Here is a 21096-nt window from a genome sequence, read left to right on the forward strand (position 1 = left end):
CATTGCAGTTCTGGTCAGATATTTAGGGTTATTTTCCTGCTGGCAGGTTAACCTCTGCTCTAGTCTCCAGTTTGCTTATTAAAGGTTTCCTTCTAAGATTATCTTATATTTTGCTCTGGTGAGCTTCCTATGAAGTCAGACCAATTTTTGTTGATTACCCGCTGTGCGCGGATAATCAAGCGCGCACACCTTTCTGAGTGGGACTTATAGGCTGTTCAACCCAACTAACATTGTCCCACTACAGTGTTAGATTTGGGCCACACATGCAGTGGGGCAAGTAGTCCAACATTTCAGAATCTTGTTTTAACAGTGATTTAAACCTTAAACTCCACAACTGTCTCCCTGACTTGACCATGTTGTTCGTTGGTCTTTGTGATGCTGTTTGTTCACTAATGTTCTTTAACCTTCACAGGACAGCCGGATTTAGTGCTTTGTTGATTTCTGAATACATTTAGTTGTTGGTAAGTGGATATAACACTTGCAACTTGCATTTATCAAAATTTTATAGAACCATCCATCTTTTACCTTTCACCTCAATAAATATAAATACAATTCTGATCAAATAAACTGAAGTCTGGGTTTTAATATGACAAAAGATACATAGGTTTTATTTTGTTTATTTCCATTTAATTTGTGTTAAGAATGCTTTAAACTTGAAGATAATAAGAAAGCTAACTTGTTCAATTTAGAAATCCAGTAATTTGTAACCTGTTTGACTGAACAAGCTGTCTTAGTAAACACCTTAGATGAATTGACTCATTTTGGGTGTTTCTTCGTCAGAGGATTAATTTATTTCTACAGTTTCTATTATTCATACTCTGTTGCAAAGATGTAAAAATACTATTGCTTTGACAAATATAAGGATACAGTTTCTCTGGGCTTTTCATAGGTGCTGTGATAACCTGCTTTTAAATCAATCAAACATGAGGATGGAGCTTGGCTTGGTTGGGATCACTCAGCACACAGGCTGAATTTCAGCAATATTTATTGTTGGTTAGTTTACATCTAAATGCACCGTTGTGATATTTACTGTAAGGCTGTGATATTTCTCTCTACACTGGCATAAAATCAATATCTTCTAAATAAACCTGAGTGGCGTCTCGGCTGTGGCGCGGATTTGTAACAGTGTTGTTCAGCCGGTCTGGTGCGTATTTAAAAGGTCTGCTGGAGAGTCATTCATCCACACGTTCAGACAGCCACCGACTTACTGACATGAAATAGAGCCTCGATAGCTTGTTATTGACTGTTATGGTGTTTTATCATTTATTTTGATAAGCGAAATCCAATACTGGATGCTGGCCATGCTGCCATTAAAAGCTAAAGTGGAGAGGGGACAGTGTACTCACATAAGTTTGTGTAGGAACATTATTGTGTGTATTTACTGTGAAATGGAGGGAAAAATTAGGCCCAATTAATATAAACAGAGTGTGAGCCGCAGCACGAGGTCTGTTGTCTCAGACACAGGACTGAGGACAAAGTAAGCTTGAACCAAATCATTTAAAGATGTGATTAAAAGCAATGGTTGCTCGCGCACACCCACGCACCCCCCTCCCCCACACACACATGCACACACACACACTAATACCCACTATGTTTGCAATGCATAACTCAGTAGTAAGCCTCTTTCTGAGTTCTGTCACAGGAGATGGGGAGCAGAGAGCAGAACAGAGTGACTTTATAATCCCTGCTGTATTTACACTGCACCCTACTGACTTCTCCACTTCCCAGTCCTCTGCTTCCCGTCTTCTTTCCATTTCTTTAAAATTTCTCGTTGCCCGTCTCCTATGTACACACAGCAGATATTATCTGGCTTCAGAACCTAACCCTCCTCCTGTGTTTTTTTAAGCCTTGTTTCATCAGGATAGCCTTTTGACTTTCTCCTCTCATATTTTTCCGTCTCCCCCTATTCCTTGTTTTTGGAAAAAAAAAAAAAAAAGAAAAAAAAAATCATTGCCTCTTTTTTCCCTTCGTTCTCTAACCTTTAATTCTCAGTGGGCTGCAGCAGAGTCGCAAAACTAAGTTTCACTTCAAACAAGGGGACTTCTTTTTTTTCTTAGTGTATCAAATTTTCAAATTTACATTTCAAATGACATTATTTATTTTGTGACTGGTTGTGCCCTACAGTATATCATGGCACGTCTATGTGTTTTCAGCATCGTAGAACAGAGATAGACTGGAGGGGGAAATGTGTGAGTAGGATGTGTCCTGTGGAGCAAGCAGGGAGTCCCAGACTGTCTGGGAGGGTGAGTCAGTTTTTCACATGGAGCTTTCCCAAACCTTTTCGAACAACAAAAGGAACTTGTGGGAAACAGAAAAGGAACCTTTTTTCAATAAAACAAAAATACTGTGAGGATTCCCACCCACACTGTGTTGCAATCACAAACTCCAAAGTGTTTTATTTTGATTTTATATGACTAACACAAACTAAGGAGAGGATACAAGATTTCACACCTAGTTTTGATAAATGCAAATTGGAAAACCTCAGTATTAATCAAGGTGCGCCGTGAAAGCCTCAGAGGTTTTTCAGAGAACACTCGCAAACAACGACGACAAAAAAAAAAAAAGAACAACTGATATCCGCGTGCATCACTCAAATCTGACATTTATGAAAGAGTGGCAAGACAAAGCAGTTTGGTTGAGAGTTCGAGTTGGAGACTCAGCAAATATGTGAAAGAAGCTGCTCTGATCTGATGAGACCGCATTTGAATCTTGCAGATGTGTAAACTCCAGCCATGAAGGACTGAATCCAGGCGGCTGGTAGAACGTTTTCATTCGACAATGCACACTGCCTTAACCTCTCACAAAATACCCGCCTGGATTACAACATAGCCCTCAGTATAATGTTGGTGTTACAGTGGACGAGCTACAATTAGTTTTTATGGCTCCTATCCAGTCCTTACTCAATTAAAAAACAAGGATGAGTAGTTTAACCAGTCCCTTCAGGTTGATACCTAATTTCTTACTTTAAAAGTAGCTATAAAACCACATGAAAACACAAAAAGTGCTGCAGTGGCATTGTGTTGTTTGCAACTCATGGAATATTAATACTGAATGTTAAGTGCTGAGGGATCCTCTGAAACATCTGAAGCTCTTGTATCGTCTTTGTGAGGTTAGCGAAGGCTGATCATGTGTTTGTTTATTGGTCGACTGTATATTCCAGAGAGCCACACTGCATGTGGTTCGTTGACGTATTTAAGGACACTTCAGAGTTAGATCGCTGTAAATCTTGGATAAGCTGACAGCTGAAAATCCTGAGATGTCTAACATCTATAATCTTCCCAAATCCCACGGCTGTCATTATTCATCAACAAGTTAATATGGTGATATTAATGAGAAAAGGCAATATGCGTCAACGGCAAGAGACACATTGCTCTTTGTCCCATATCATTTTTTTATGATCTAATTTTATGCCTTATTGGTTTCTCCTCGTGCGCCATCTCACACAGCTTCAGTTTCTTCCTCCATCACTCCCACAGCACAGAAGCTCAGAAAACTTAGACCACTTGTAAAATCTGAGGTGGAGACAGAAAGCACACCCAGTTTGATATGTTCAAGATCTATTTTTACAGCCAGTTTTTTAAAGTTTCTGCCCTTGTTTCTGCCCTTGTTTTTTTTGTTTTTTTCCTCTTTACATGCTCACAAATTGGATGACAGGTTCTGACAAAAGAGGTGAGAGGAGACATTCACAATAATTCTATTTACTAGAGTGGCTTTAAGGATGCTTGTGGTGTAACAAATAAAGCACCACACACACATAACCTATGAATTATGCTAATATGGTATTTAACTCTCTTTTATCCTTCTTGCATCTCAGTGTGTTAGACAAGAACTTAGAAGAGACACTAAGAAAAAAAAAAAAACTAAGGCAGATTTACACATCTGCCGAGTAATGGGGCATCAAGCACTTAGGCTTGGGCATGGCCACTGTAAGGGGCGCGGCCCTCTCTCATTAACTTTAATAAAACACTCCTCCATTCGATGCCCGAGGCAGTAAAACACGCCCATCTAATACTTTCCAGCTCCAGTCTAACTGCATAAATATCTGCAACACTTTTACACTAAAGTTATTCATATAAATCCTGGTGTTCCACTCTTCAAGCATTAAATTCAGCTTGTTCTTTGCAAGTCTGGGTGAATCCCTGAGGCAAGTTTTCGCTTAAGAATAATAACTATATGTGATTAAGTGAGAGAATAAACCAGGCTGAGTGATATTATCGGCACATATCAAAAACTGAAATGAATTAAATATCAAAATCGTTGTGCTGAATAAGATCTGGTTGAACAAGAAGAGAAAAAGGACAGGGAATGAAAAATTAGGGAAGAACTAGGAAGACAAAGAGGATAGATCATGAGGAGATCGGCAGGTTTGTGCTGGATACGTATATTATTTCACAAGATTTAAATATTTGTAGGTAGGAAGAAAAATGAGTGTGTAGATTAAACTGGTACAAGTGGATATGATTCTGTTTGAAATTTTGGCATTCTACTTTCTTGACTTTTTTTGTTTCCAGTTCCCTCCAAATGTATTTAATTGTTTATTATGTTAGAGGTAGACAGAGCGGGAATCAAACCGGCAACTTGCAGATTGCTAGACAGACTCCTGCCACTGTCGCCTCCTACTTCAAACTTTATAATGTTGTACATTCAGAAATTCAACAAGACATTTTCATCTGTATACCTGCCACTCAGTGAGTGTTTTTTTTTTTTTTTCTTTTGGATTATTTTCTGTAAGCCTGAGAAATGGTTGTGTTCAAATCAGACTATCCACTTGCCACTACAACAGCTATTCCCACTTTGACGTAATTTAAATATCCTCTCTTCCCATTCTGAAGCTCATTTAAATGTAAGCAAGTTATTTTCATCGTGTCTGGACATCTAAAAAGATACAGTTCCTGCTTTGTGATTGGCTGATTTGGTGTTCATGTTAATATATGTATATTGGTGGATTTCATAATGTGGGGTTCTGTCGATGACAAATATTTAAATCTTGTGAAATAATATACGTATCCAGCACAAACCTGCCGATCATCCACCACACTTATTAAGCCTATCATCATGTTGTAAGTGATTAATAAGCGTTTAAAATGACAGACCCTCTCCCAGAAGCTGATTTCTTCTTCACCACTGCATCCATGGGTCCTCTCATCTTCCAGTCCTGGCTAATCAAAACAGAAAAAAAGCGCTGTTCTTTTAATGAGACTTAAAAGATTAATCGTGAAGCTGTCACAGTGTTGTGATACTTGTAAATCTTACTGACACTGCTATCATAAATATAACTGATGTTGGCATCCGAAGTGTCTAACTAATCAAGGATAAGAATATTGGTGGTTTGTCAGGACTGGAAGCATCTCATCAGAACTACTTAAAATTGTACAGCCACAATACGCCTGAGGCCTCTGACAGGAACGTTACGTCGTATGATTTGCAATATTATTGGAAAAAAGTTTGAAGGTAAGATCTAAAATAAGCAAAGACACAGCAACTGAATAATATTTGCAAAATTCTCATTTAACGAAATGTAAATCACCTTAGAACACACACACACACACACACACACACACACACACAGCTTAAACTGATGTTAATCACTTAATCAGATAAGGGACTGTGCTTTATGAAGTTTAATATACGCATACTCGCGTTCACATGTGGATCTGCTGAGTGACGCACAAGGCATGACTGATTAATAAGTTGGGATGCGATCCAATCTTCCTTTTTATTAAGATGTTGAAAGATGTAAAAGCCACACACACTTGCAGTCACCCACCTGACGCTGGGAGTTTTCTATTAAAATGACCACACGCAAATATTGGATGGAGGAGAGAAAACTGAAGCATTTCCAGTGCTGTGGGTGATGTGGCAGCGTAAATAATTAGAAAGCAGAAAAAGTTATGTTTGAATATGCAACTCGCATTTCAATGAAAATCAGCTTCAAGTTGTGGCGCACGCAAGCAAAGGTGGAAGAATAGGTTTAGGCAGAAAGACGGTAAACTAAATGGGTGCAGATGGATAGGCAGATGGTTTCATTTGTGATGGGCAGCCCAGAGCTGCTACAGTCTTTGATGGGTAATAGATATTACTCCCTAGTGCCTTTCCTAGAAATTGAGGCAAAAAAATAAAAATAAAAAAAATCCCATGCTTAGTGAGGACTGCTTTCATATGTGTTATATTGTCATAGGGATTCTGTTGTAGTTGCTTGATTCTTCTTTACTTGTCATTTATTTGTAAGCTTTGTACATACTTAAGATATACATCTAAATTGAGAATTATTTATTCTTTCTAGGTCTTACTGATGCAGCAGAGTGTTCAGATGTAAGAATGTCTCCCCTCTGTAGCACCCAAGACCCCAGAGGACTTGCTAAGGAATCAGTCTGACTCCTCAGTCTCTCCACCACCCTGCGTCCAGTCAGCATGGTAACAAGTGTTTTATTAACTAATACGGGGCGGTTAGGGTCAGGTATTTTTGCTTTGTAGCTAATATCATACAAACCTTGACACACTGCCAACTATCAGATTGTTTAATGACACATGAGCAGCAAATGCTGATTTGATTCACTTTGAGTTTAGCTCTTAACTGTCACCCTCCAAACGCTTACAATGGCTTCATGAGAACACTGCTGTCCTCATGACGTCTGCAGTGATATGATACAATCAGATAGGATTTTTCAGATTATAAATATTCTCACCAGTCTGTGTACCACAGAATTGTCTTGGGCCTAAATATATTTCTGAGCTGCTCGCCGGGTATGAAACAGTTAGATCCCTTAGGCCATTGGAGCTCTGTTTACCCAATACTCCCAGGCCCAGAACTAAACAATTTTTAATTTTTTATGCTCCTCAACATTGGAACCAAGTTTCTTAAAAACCAGAGCAAAAACTGCGTCGATCCATTAAATCAGGACTGAAAACATTATTGTTTACTGCAGCTTTCCCATAACGGTCAGAGATTATGTTGTCAATCCATTTTTGTCCCGTCTTACTTATTTTTCAGCAACAATACAAAAAACTTGCTTGTCATATTTCCATGTTGTTTGTCCAGAAACAAATTAACACTAAATAATAAAAACATATCGTCATTTCCTGAATGAGTGTTGTACGGGTCACAGTGGGAAAACCTCTGATCTTTTCACCCTTTCAGTTGCGCGGTAAATATTTGGGGGGGTTAAATTTGTATTGGTGGGATGGGAAAACTGCAACAATAACAGGAAACATAAGGGAGTTGGTGCACATGGCAGCACTGTCCAAGACAAATAAGCAAGAGCAGCACCCCAAGATACTTAAATTGCACAAATTTTTGCAAACAAATGCAGACAAATAAGATCACACAGATTTTATTATCTGTTTCTTTAGGATCTCTGTGGGAGCAAATTATGACACGTCTTTCTAATAAAATTAAAAATAGTTTTGGAGGACCAGAAGAGAACAGATTTATGCTTGGTAATCTAAACCCATAATTCCTCCTCAGAATGAGACAACAGGACTGAAAAAACAAAGCCCCAGAAATCCTCAGAAGGAGGGTGATTGTACATTCAGCAATGTGTTAGAACGATCTTCACCCCTACAAAAGGGATTATCGGGCCCCATCTGTTGGCCATTGACTGGTTCTAATCATGATGTGAAGAGTAATTACCATCATGAAGCTTTGTTAATGTGTGAAGGAAAGACAGCAAGGGCACAATTTTTCATAATGCCTCACATTCCAGAGGGACAGTTGAAAGACTTAAGAGTGACAGATCTTTGGAAATGTCAGCAGAAAAATTTCTCATGATGCCCACATAATGGGAAACAGAAGGAATCTGTGAGCGTTTCTGCCTGTGTGTCTGAGGCAGAGATGGTGACATCATGGAGGCTTGATGTTGCAGAGGGATGAGTTGTACAGTATGTGCTGTGCTTATTTTTTTATGAGCATAGTGCGTATAGATGACGATTTGTGCCCTGTATATGTCACAGGGTAAACGAAAGGCTAAAATAACAAATGTGATTAAAAATATTTGTGCGACTATCAGCCAGTTTAACAACTTTATGTCCACAACTCCACAAAGTTGGCTATTTAACAAAGTACAACTCCTTGAATGAGAGAATGTGGCTGATTGAAACATAAGTTATTTTTCTATAGAATAAAACTGATGAAAAAAACTTTGAATGTATAAAGTATATGTTCTAAATAATTGCCTTCCTCATATGTCAGGAGGAAGGCAAGGCAAGTTATATCTTAAAATGCATATTGAAGTTCCTCAACAGCCAAGATATGAGCAAACTTTTACTCTTACTCAGTGTTTTCATTCCTGGTTTGAAGTCGCCAAGAGTTTCTGAACATCACAGATTTTGTTCCAGAGCTGTGGAGCATAGAATACCCCCTTGTTTCTCCCGCCCCTTTTTTAGTTCTGGTCCTGGAAACACTGGGAGAGCAGGTCTCAGGTGACCCGAGGGGACTACATAGATCATACCTTTGTCCTCGAGGGCCAGTGTCTCACAACCTTTAGATGTGTCTCTGCTTCAACACACCAGAATCACTTACCTTACGTAGTTAGCAGGACTGTGTAGAACTTGTCTGCATGCTGAGGATGTAATTTAGCCATTTGATTGAGATGTGTTGTATCAGGGAATCATCTAATAGTTGTAGGACACCAGGCTTTGAGGAATGGAGTTTGACACTCCCTGATTTGAACACTTATCTCAGGCTTTTTCTCTTTTGGTTTGTAGAACATTTGTATTTAGTTCAGTTCCCTTTGTGTTTCCCTGTGTTAATTATCCTCCTTTCCAAAGTTACTGTGCACTGTATTCTACTTCAGCTGCTCTGAATCCCTCTGATTAGACAAACCTGTTTTTAATGTCACTCTCCACTCCTCACCGGTCTAATCTCCTGGGTTACTTGGTTATGCTGCCACATTTTGCATCATGGAGTTAATGATTTTCTGTTTGAGACACTTAGGTTCTTTTTCTTACTGTATCACTATGAATTAGGCTCTTTTTCTCCTCTCCTCGAATTGAAAAATCCACCAATTTACCTTAATCCATATTGACTCCATTTGATGACCTCACCCCGCCGGGTCCAGGACTGAGGATTTACCCTAAGGCAGCAGATCTAAACACACAGATTTAACTTCTATTCCTGTGGCATGGCTGTGTGAGAGACAGTTTAAAAAAAGGTTAAAAAAGTGAGGTAAGATGTTGAAAATATGGCAAGGCACCCCTGTATTTTTGTGTGCAAGCAAACCTTTTCACTATCAGTCTTAGACGTGACAAATGGCTCGAAGATGTAAAGTTAGAGATAAACCATAACCTTTGTTATTCCCATGGAAACTCCACAGCCAAGCTATAAAAGCCTCTTCTGTTTCCACAACCAATCGTTAGCTCACATGCCGACCTGTGTTTCCAGCTATGAACGTATATTTTAGGAGCAGGTTCGATTGCACAAAGGGTGTGGTGAGACAGCGAAACCACTTACACACACACACGCACACATTCAGAAAGTGTTTTTCTGTTAACTTGGAGTTAGTAACTCTGTGTAAGTTTGCTGTCAGCTAATGCAAGTGTGTTTTCTGGAGGCTGCCTGCAGAGGTAAACATATGTCAGCGTTGACTGCTTCTGCTTGTGTGTTCTGAGTTTTCCATGCGTATAAATTGTACCACCCGCTGGGTCAATTTCACTCTCTTTGCTTAATTAATGGTTTGCCTGTGGCACAATAGTGCAAAGAGTGTTGCTCTGTTTGCTCCTGCATGTTTATGCTCTAGCTGCACTGTATGCACACAAACACGACACCCCTCTGACATGCACGCCCACTCCGACAGGTGTACAGAATCTGGGTAAAACAACCTACATAGAACTAACATTGACAACATCACCAGTGTAACTTTTACTGGGCTTTAGAGAGTAGTTGTACCCGCTGAACTTGTTCTGCATTTTGACATGTCTCAGCAACAAACTTCAATGTAAATTGTCAACTCAAAGGACCACATAAATGTGAAGTAGAAAACAATTCAGGGAAAGTAGTCAACATAGTCCACTTGTGAGTAATTTAATGTCTTCATTAATACAATTGTTTTTTGAATGCCTCAGAGAAGAGAACATTTGTAAACAAACAGAATCATGAATATTAAACAAACCTGACTGCTCAGACTTAAAATTATGTAGAAATTTCAAGTGGCTTTAGGATATAAAATACAAGAATATTTAAAGTTTTGAGAATATTCCAGATCGCAGTTCAGATCTGGAACTGTTCAGATCTGAACAGCATAATCTTTCCATATTATACTGTGGCATAATATGGAAAGATTATGCCACAGTAGTTGCAAACCTACTAAGACATAGCTGTCCATCCGATTCAGGCAAAGGCAAACCATAATCAGAGAAATGAGCCCATGGTAACTTTGTTGGAGCTGCTGAAGTTTACAGGTGTGGTCAGAAACTCCACCAATCTGATCCTAATGGAAGCTTGGCAAAAAGAAAGCCATTACTGAGAGAAAGTCACAGGAAGTTTTATTTGCATTTTTTGAAGAAGATCCTCTGCCCAGAATATTTCTGTCCTACATACAAACACTGCCCTACATGGAAAACACAGAACATTGTCATTGTGCTGCCAGTGACATGCTTTGGGGATAATTTTGCTCAGCGGTGAACAGCTCAGAGATGACCAGATTAGAAGATGGATGGAGCTCAATACAGATCAATAAAAAAAAATAAAAAAAACTTCTTAGTTGCAAAAAATTTTCCATTTAAAACTGAAGTTCAACTTCAGGCAGGGCAACAACTGTATGCAACCACAGTGGAATGGTTAGATCAAAATATAATGTGTTTGAACGACCTAGTCAACCCAATTGACAATCTGTGACAAGACTTTGAAACAGAAGGTTTGCAAACACTCTTTTGTTATTTCAAAGCAATTTTGCAAAACAATTATCAAAATTTTTGTACCTAGATACGTTGCGGATAGATAGGTTTTATATCCCAAATCACTAGAAACCTGCTATTGTAATACATGCATGCTCACAACAAAAGCTAATTTCGCAAACGAAAACAACATATTTGTTGGAATGAAATGATCAATTGTGTTTTTTAAGTGGAGCAGGTTGATTGTTTGCATGAATAAATTTGTTTTTTTTTAAAACCCAAAACAACTTTTCACTGTGAATTAGAATTTGAACAAAGTAAGAACTTGCAGTGATTTTTATGGGCACATTCTTGCTTTTGACATGTTTTTGTTCCTTTCCTTGCCCTTCCTCTTTGTATAACCTTAAGGTGTTGTTTATCAGCTTGACCAAAACAATGACTTCTCAATCCCTCTTAAATCTGTCTTCAGTTATTCAGCCTCAGCCGCGGTATGCGGAAGCAGGCCTTGTTGCAGTCATGAGCTCTGCCCTTGTGAGAGGTGGACCTTGTGAGTCACCATGACTTCAGAAAGCACCAGAGACCCCACTCAGGATGCAGTTCTTTTCCCCATCCAGTGTTATTAAGATGCACATGTTTAATTTATGATGTGAGACTATCAAAGAGGATCTGTTCTCTCGGAATCAAACTGTGTCCACATCTTCCATATATATTGCCTCATTCTCTGTCCCTCTCCATTTTCTCGTCTCCTTCATCTTGCTAGTGCTGGTCTGCCATAGCAGACCCTTGAATGGGAGAAAACCCACATGCTTTCACAAATATATACTCCTTTTAGGGCAAGGACTTTTGAACTGAACTGTCACACAAGATTTACAGGACCCACAGAGTCTGTAGGAGGGGAAGCCACAGCTGATTCTGCTTAATAACAGAAGAAACATGACTTGACGTGGCGTGTCTGATGCGCCATTGTTTTACAGGCACAGGGAGACTGTCTGAAATCTCTCCTTTGTCAATGTCTGTAATTCAGCAGCAGATTACTCTTCCTCAGGTCTGTCAGCCTGCAATCTTTCTACATGGGTGGAAAATATAAAAGAACTGAATTAATATGCATGAAAGAAAACTTTTCGACAAAAAGAACTCGACAAAATAGTTTAAAAGCAATAACTGATATGTATTTTGTTCAAGGCAAGTTCTCATTGTCGAGGTAACATAAGGGGAAAAAAAGTTTCCAGTCCAGAAAGAAATCAAGTTGTCTGTGCAGTACAACAGTTGAATAAAGGTCCAATAAGATGCTGTGATTCTCAAACATCACAGCATCTCCATGTCCATGCTCAGCTTTACCTGCAATGTAAGTGGAAGAGACTAATGAAACTCTCTCTCTGTACGCTCAAGTCATATCTTTCGACTACCCCGTCAGAAGTACCACAAGAAGTTGGAAAAAGAACCCAGAAACCTGAAGTTAGCATCCTATAAGGTTTCCACACACAGAATGTGGTGAAAGTTGTTTCTTAATCCCAAAACCAGTGACATGTAGTGCTAAAAACCTGTTTGTGTACATGTCAGAATTATGTTTAAAAAATGGAGAATGAACTTGCAGTGTAGCAGAACTGAGCAAATCAAGTCACGTTTATGCTCATATGTCTTTTGATACTATTTATCTGTTCACTCGCAAAACTACATTCTTTGGGAATGTGACACTGAGTGATGTGAAGGGAAACCTTTTAATGTGTCCCCTCTACACAAAATGTGTTTAGTCCCATGCAGGTTACAAATCGTCTGTATGGCAAATATGGCTGGATAAAATAAAATGTGTAGTGTTCCTTCAGGCAGGAAGAATGTGAAAAAACTTGTAAAGAAATGTATTATCGGGACTGCGACTATGTCATGTTTCATGCTGTTTGAAATTATTACTGTCATTTTTCTTCTGGACCCCAGGAGACATGCATAATACGAGTAATTTTATGAGACTTTGTCTCAGTCCAAGACATTACCTTGTCATCTGGATTCTTTGGTGGAAATATTAAATATCCTGCGGACCCTGACCTCAGGAAAAATAAAGCGTCTGATGGACACCAGATGTATTTTTATGGAAGCATGTTCACCCTCATACACGCGCAGCATTTTACAGCACAAATTGTGATACATGTGAAAATCAAAGTTTCTTCATTTCCTCCTGTTTTATTTGGCCACCGTCCACGTTTACCTTCCATTTTCATCACTCATCTCCTGTGGTGGTGATACGGAAAGGCCCCATGAAGAAGCTAAAAGCGCAGGCTCATCGCGGCAGTTTTTCAGTCACACTCCTGAACTGCTCTCATACTGGTTCTGTGGTCCACCCATAGAGATGATCGTGTTTGATAAGGCGGAAGAAAAAGGGAGATTTAAAACGCATATAAACAGAACCACATGATCATCCTTCTTCCCCAGGGGTTGGTAATTAGCACAAACCACTGGAACTGTTGCTGCAGTTCCCAGCTGGCTGAAGCAATACCTAAATCGTTACTTTTACTTATTGCTTAAGAAACTAAGGAAGAAGAAAATAACTTTTGGTGTGGTAACTTCAGCACAAATCAAAGCTTTGAACACCATCTGCAAAGACTCTGCTCTTCTGATAGTTTCAGTTAACCAACTGGGAAAAAAACAAAAAACTATTTAGTTAAAATGAACCCTTAATTCAGACAAACTATTTATAACTGTCCAGAGTCTTTATGTGCATATATTTCTTCTTTTTTCTTTTTCTTTTTTTTTTTTTGGGTCACACTTAAATGTTTCAGGTCATCGAACAGCAAATATCACCTGGGAAAATACAAAATACCATTTTTAAAGAATTATTTAATTTACAGTGAGGCAGCAGCTATCCAAGGCCAGCTGCACTGTGTGAAAAAAAAAACAATCACCACTTAGACTTTCTCACTGGTTCCTCACTGGTTTTGACACCTTTTGCGGCAACAACTGCTTCAAGTGTTTGTGATAAATGACAGTCAATCTTTGACATCACTGATGAGGAACTTTAACTCGCTCTTCATTGTGAAATAGTTTTAATTCAGCCACACTGGAGGATTTTTGAGAATGAAAAGCCTTATAGACCTGCCAGAGCATGTCTTTACTTTGACTAGATCACTCAAAAATCTTAATTTGGTCAGTTTGGTGTTGCTTGCCGGTGTCCTTTGGATCACAAGCACTTGGTTGGACATTTTTTCTACAAGATTTTCTGGTGGAGAGTAAAAATTATGGTTCTTTCAAATATAGCAAGTTATCCAGGTCCAAAAGCAGCAATTAGTTGCTATTAAAATTTTGTCAGTGTAAGAGAAAAAAAAAAAAAAATAACAGCACTTTAGATGTTTCTCTGGTTCGCTTTGTTTAAGAGTTATCTAGGTTTATTTTAAGAATCAGGAATCATAAAAATGGTTAGAAAACAACTGTGTTCTGTGATTACAATTACTGAGAACTCAATGGGTGTAATTAATCACAGAGATTAATTTATTCTACATATAAATTATGAGACTGAGTTCATTGTTTTTAAATAATGAGTGACCCTGGTTGCTTTATTTACACTAATATAACCAATAATTGTTGCAGTGGTTTTACATGTTACAGTTTTTGCATGTTTTTTTTTTTTTTTTTCCATGTTGGTGATGTGAGTGTCTGGTTTTCAAAAATTTTGAGTCAAGCTTTTATTCATTCCAGTGGTAAGCGAACAGCAAATTAATTCAGAGCACATCATGAGAGACTGTTTATGATGCAAATGATTCGGTTCGGAAAGTTGCTGATTGGCACGTTGGACCCTTAGGCGGCAACATCCATTTCAGATGGTGGTGAAAGACCCCTTTCTATCAGCTAGATCTCTCCCTCTCTCTCTTCCTCTGTGCTGAAACATCTCAGTGGAGGCCAGGCCCGCTTGGCTTCTCTGTCAGCAAATGTCACTGCTAATTATGATGGCCTCTTTGTTCCCTAACAAGTCAGTGTTGGCGTTGTTAGCTCTGACTGGTTTCTACTGATGAATTGGGCTCCAATGACCCCTGTTCTGCTAGGGGGTGCTGTACGAAGGTAATTGCTCCAATATCCTGAGCTGCGGGGATGCGTGCTGCTGACAACTTGGCGTTAGTCAAATGTGGTGGTTCAGAGGGCGTGTCCGCGTTCCACTGGCCTGCAGGTTTCTTGATGTCTGGTGAGAACGGTTCAACATGCATAGTGAACCACAGAGGCATAGTGTGGTTTTGAGATGCTTATTTCTTTACAGTGCCCTGCAACTTTACTGGGCAAATGAAAATAGATGTTTCATTTTTCATCTGACTTCATATGACAATTTTAGGTCAATAGCCAAGATCTTGAAGCCATTTCCTTTCAGCCTGCTTTATTTTGATTATATGTTTTCTAGTCTGGTCCATTTTGAAGAGTGGCTAAGAGAATTGGACCTGTGTTACAAATGTTTTACCCCAGAGAAAAAGAAAGCAATGGCTCACTAATTACAAGTTCTTCGGCTCTCTGATCAACTTAAGAAGAACATAGATCAGAAAATGCTTTTAAAGGAACTGTTAGGGGTATCAAAAATATGGATTTTAAAATGGATGAATAAAGGATGGAGGGTACTTTACTTCAACAAGCAAGGAGCCTGTAGCAGTTTGGATGTTTGCTGAAAATTAGAAACAAATACATTTTCTAACAACACATTGACGAAAAACAAACTATCACAGTTTTTGAATGCGAATATTATGCCTCTGGAGTTGCATTTCCAAATTGCTGACCTTGAACTGTGTTGAGAAGTGAAGGATATGTAATTTTTGCCAACATCGCCTGAGAAGAACATATCAGCTGTTAAGCAAGATGGTGGACGTGTAATTTTGAAGAACATGATTGAGTATAAATTTGAGGCTGTATGTTTAGTTTTAATCCTGTGTGGACAGAGAAAGTCCGCCAAAAATTTAAACTTGTACACCCAGTTCTTGTTTTTGAAGTTCAAAGAGAAACAAAGAAGAGCTCAATTGCATCATTAAGGAAACAAAATAATATGATATCCATGTTTCATGGGAATGCATGTAAATACCCGGAACTGTAGCAGTAAGGAAACAGATGCCAGTGCGCTTAGCTATTGTACGTCCTTCATTCCTTCCATTTGAAAGAGGCAGATGAGGAACATGAGAAGGAAAGGCTTTATCTAAGTGACTGAGTGATATCTGGAGAGCGAGGATTACTGCAGAGTCGGAGGGATGCGGAACATTCTCACGTTCTTACAGTGAGGAATGCATGACTTATAAAAAGGGGTCAAGATGATAAACCCATAAGAAATTAATTCTTTTTTTGGGTTGAAGTTTAATGTCTGGAAAACCTCTGATTCGCTTTGAATATGATAAGGGACAGTCTGTGAGGAGCTGTTGTCAAATGTGCAGCGTGAATAACAAACACCTACTAATACATGCCACGGGGCAAATCTCTTTGTCAATAGCTTATCAGTGACACTGTCCGGAGCAATAGTATTCCCCATTATCAGGTGTTCCTGTTAGGAGAAAACCATCTTAATTTGATCAGCCTCATAAGCTTGGATCACAGCTTATCCCTTTATGAGCAGAATTACAAATGGCCCGATTATAAAACTTTCCACAATGACAGGGGGAATTAGCAGACTAAGCATACACTAATGCTATTGTACCATCATCAATGATGTATAGGCGAGCTCTTCAGTGGTGGCCTTTTCTGAAGGCCAACACCCGCCAGGGACAGAAGCAGGGAGAGTATTGTTTGAAAAGGGAATCAACTGGTATTATAAGGAGACTAATGTTCTTTGGCTTGAACTGAAGTGCATGATTATCATACCACTGCTTAAATTTAGACAAGCCTGCCTATTACCTTTGTCCTGAGCCTATGAATCTATATTTCCGTATGACTGAAGAGTCATAAAGAGATAATGAAACATCTATGTTTCATATTTTTCCCTGAGACTTCAAAGAGAAGCACAAAGACCCCCAAATGGCCAAACCACTGCTGTGTTGCACACTACAGCCTGGCATATCAAAGACTATTTCTTTCTTTCTTTTTTTTTTTTTTTTACATTCATTGCTGTAATGAAATAGCAGAGAGTACAAAAGAGGACTCAATGGCTCCCCACCCTCTTTCCTCCCTGCTTTTTGGTTATGATTGTATGTAAGTATTACTCTGAGTCAAGGATAGCCTCTTCAAATTGGGACCCATATTGCAAGAGCTGGCTGAAGAACCATTCACATTAGGCAAAGGACAATGTGCTCATAATATCTATATCAGCCATGTCCTGTCTTAATTCACTTTTATTACATCCATTCATAATGCTCTCATAATGATGAGATGGATCCCAGCCAGGGGATTTTCACAGTGTCACCTTTATTATCACATACTGTGATTTGTCATTTGCTACTCTACAGGTCCTGGTAATGAGGAGAAGTTAAGACTCCTCTGAATCAAATTTAGGGGATAAAATGCACCCGTGCTGTGTATTCTTTATCATTAACCCTCTGTTTGCCCGGTGGTAGAAATACTCTAAATGGGAAAACTTTGGTGTAAATTAACAACAAAAAAAGTAGCTCAATATTGTTGTGGCTAATAGCCTGGGAGCATTTCCTAGTGAAGCAGCTGGAGCTGGTGTCGTTGGAGCTTGGTTTGATAGAATATGGATCAAAGTACATAAAGAGAGAAACAACTTTGTTGCAGGACATTTATACTGCACAGGCAGAAAGCTGGTTGTGGTTTCCCTCTCTCTGTGTGTGTGTGAGGGAACATTTGTTCGCCTTAATGTGGAAAGAAAGAAGGAGAGGACTGCTGAAAAGTTAAATTAAAAAAAAAAAAAAAAAAACTGGCTGTAAGTCAAACGTTTTACACCAGTGACGGATATTAACATCCGGATTGAAATAAAGAGTTTTTAATTCTTCAACTGCTGATGGCATGAAGACGCAAACTGCGCAAACAGCTTCATTCATCTGAGAAAATAAAAGGCTCTGTCGGAACACTAAGACAGAATAAGAAACAAGGCTTCATTCGTTTATGTACTGAAAACATAAGGACTCTTGTACCCAGGCACAAAATGAGCTTCCTCCAGCATAGAGTCAGGAGACCCGTCATCTGGGAGGAACTTTGACAAGAGTCTGCTGAGGTAATTCAAGGCTTCTGATCAGGGTGCCTCCCAGTCCCCTCCCTCTGGAGGTTTCCCTTGTATGTCTGGCAGGGAGGAGACCCTGGGCGAGACCCGAAATTTTCTGAAGGGACTGTATTTCTGTTCTGGCCTGAGAAAATCTTGGACAGCGTTACTGAAGAGGGATATGTCATGTTTTCCCCACCTTAAGCTTGTTGCCTCTATTGGGAAAGGTTGGAGAATCAATCACTTTTATGGTAAATTTATACTAAGTGATCTCCTGTACTACAAAGTCAATAAACTGGGTACATTTGACTTTAGCTGACCTTAACTTTTATTGCAGAGAGAAAAGTCAGCTTTATGACAGAGTGAAGGTAGGGGCTCAAACTCACTAGAGATACACTTTACTGTTGCTGGGTTGGACCAGTTTTTGCTTTCATGACCTTATTTCTTCATGACAAAGATTTCACAAGGCTTCTGAAATATTTTGTGTGTTTTTTGTTCCAATTTAGTTGGCTGCACATCAATGTTGCATACCTCCTTTTCAAACACACCCAAGGGTGTTCTGTTGGATCTGTGAATCTGCTGAATGTGGATTCCACAGGAATACAGTCAACTTGTTGCAGTGATCAAATTTGACCAGTTTAAAAATGGTTTGAGCCTTGTGACATGGTGGTCATCTAAAGGGAGGGTCAGAAATACCTCTCTGGTCAGGGAGTGTGCAAGGACCAAAAGATCCCCCACACCATTACACTACTGATCGAAACTGTTGATATAAAAGGTATCCAAGTGATAAAAATATCCCAAAATCACAACCTAAGGTATTACATGCGTCTCAACACAGCTAATTTTTTTATGTCCTTGCAAATTTCAAATAAGTGCTCATTTGTGTCCTTTTTCTCTATTTCTTTATCTCGACTCTGTCTCCATATTTTTGCACCTGCACTAACAAAGACGATCCATCCTCTTTAATATGCTCCTGCTTTTTCTCTCTGAAAGGAGAGACCTTGGCTGCACCTGCTTAAAAGCTGATGCCTCAATGAATAGGAGGCCCTTGTTCTTACATTTCTCCATCTACTGCACTGATTGTGTACTAATGCCAACATCAGTCCCCATCTGGTGTCCATCATTTGGATTCAGGGCAGAGCTTGTCCCAGCAGATACATCCGATTAGTCCTTCTCATCGATTTGTGCTGGCTCGTCATGACTTAGTCAACCCAAGGTGTCTCTTCTATGACATGCTGTCTCCTTGTGATTAAGTTTGCCAACACTAAGTGCATTGAGTGTGACAATAAAATATTTAATCTAATATGCATCCTAAGGAGGGAGGTAGTGAGGAATATAGAGAGAGTGGGGGTGGGCAATATTCTCCATGAGTTCAGATGTAACGAGAGAGGTTTGTGTCAGGTTTATTAATGTAGGTAGCTCAGAGTTTTAAATGCAACAGTGGTTTTTGATCTAGACTGATAAATTTGTGAGTTCATGTGTAACGTGTGGTATGAAATAATTTGTCAAATTTGTCAGTTTTTAAAATGTATTTTATACCACGTTTTTATTTCTGGCTCTTTACTGATGCTATCGTGCTTGTGCTTGTGATTACCATCTTCTCAAATAGACAGGACAATATTTTTATATGTGATCCTGAAATATAAAATTCTATTTTCTCCGCCTATCTAATCTGCCTCTGACGCAGAGGCATGAATGTCATGAATGGGGTTACAGACCAAAATGCACAGAGGATTTTCTGTAAGTGTAGTCGACACTAACCCTGTGACACTGGGCCAGTGTGATACAGCATCACATTTAAGGAGCTGTGTGAGCAAAACTGACGGAGTAGATCTTTATGCTGACACCTGTAGCATTCTTGGCTTGAATAACCAGAAATCAGCTTTGTGTCTCTGATGAATATCATGTCCTGCAGTGGCTCGATTTTTATGACCCACACTGCAAACTTTAGTGTGTTTTATCAGGATTTTATGTGTTGGATAAAAACAAAGGAACTCTGACAGTGAAAGGAAAATAATACATGAGTTTTCAATTTTTGTTGTTTTACAAATTAAAACCAGAGGTGTGTGGCATGTCTTTAACTCCTCCAAATCGATACATGGAAAAAGCACCTTTCACTGCAATTAGAGGCTTAAGTTATTTGGGGTTCAATTCAACAGTGACAATTTCAACTAATTATTCTTTCAGAAATATGCACAGCTCAGTTAAACTGGATTAATAGTATATTTAAGCATTAAATTTCAACATATGAGACATTCTAACTGAATGCTTTTATCTGAACCATTCATTTTAGTCCTGGCTGTATCTTTACAGTTGCTGCACAGTGAATCTCTACTCCAGTCTTTTGCAGCAAGTTGTCTTCCAGAATTGCCCTACGTTGCTTTATTCATCAACTCCAGCCAGCTTCTATGTGCCTGCTGAAGAAAGGCGTTGCCATAACATGATGTTGCTACCACCATGTAGCAACATGGATGGTGTTGCTAAGATGGTGTGCTCAAGGTGATGCTACATTTCGCTCAACGTTGGTTGCAACTGACCAGAGTGCCATGTTTCACATGCTTGCTGTGCCCTCTAGACCCCTAGTGGCTGTGTTGTAACTTTATTTCAACAATGACCTTCTTCTTGCCACTCCGCCATAATAGATGCATTTATCCAGTGCAAAATTTATAGTTGTCCCGTCGACTGATTTTCCCACCTGCAGTGGGAAACTAACATTTCTCCAGAGTAACCATGACTATATTGGCAAAATCCAAATAACATAAGATGGAGTATGTGGTTGTGACAAATTGTGAAAAAGTTAAAGGGATATAAATAATTTTGCCAGAGACTTAATGACATACTGCAATAGTGCAAGGTGCAAGATCCCTGACTGATAACCCTGGTTTCTTTATATATAGAGTCAAATCTTTTCATGTACTTATGAATAGGTTTTACCAAGACTTTTCAGACTGTCTGAATGCTGCTTTCTCACTTAATTTTAGTCCAGTATAGGACCCGTTTGATTAGTCTTTTCAGACATTAGAAGGCTCCTAAACTCAACCGATGAACACATGTTGCACCTACACATAATGACCGCATCTATGTTTCATGTGACGGCACTTTCTATTCCGAAGGTCTCGAACATGCCTTTAAATTGAACTTGCTGTGGTTATAATATGAAAAACAAG

The sequence above is a fragment of the Poecilia latipinna genome, unplaced genomic scaffold (assembly GCF_001443285.1).
Source record: "Poecilia latipinna isolate Pla-1442-1.1 unplaced genomic scaffold, P_latipinna-1.0 Scaffold91, whole genome shotgun sequence".
Taxonomy (NCBI): domain Eukaryota; kingdom Metazoa; phylum Chordata; class Actinopteri; order Cyprinodontiformes; family Poeciliidae; genus Poecilia; species Poecilia latipinna.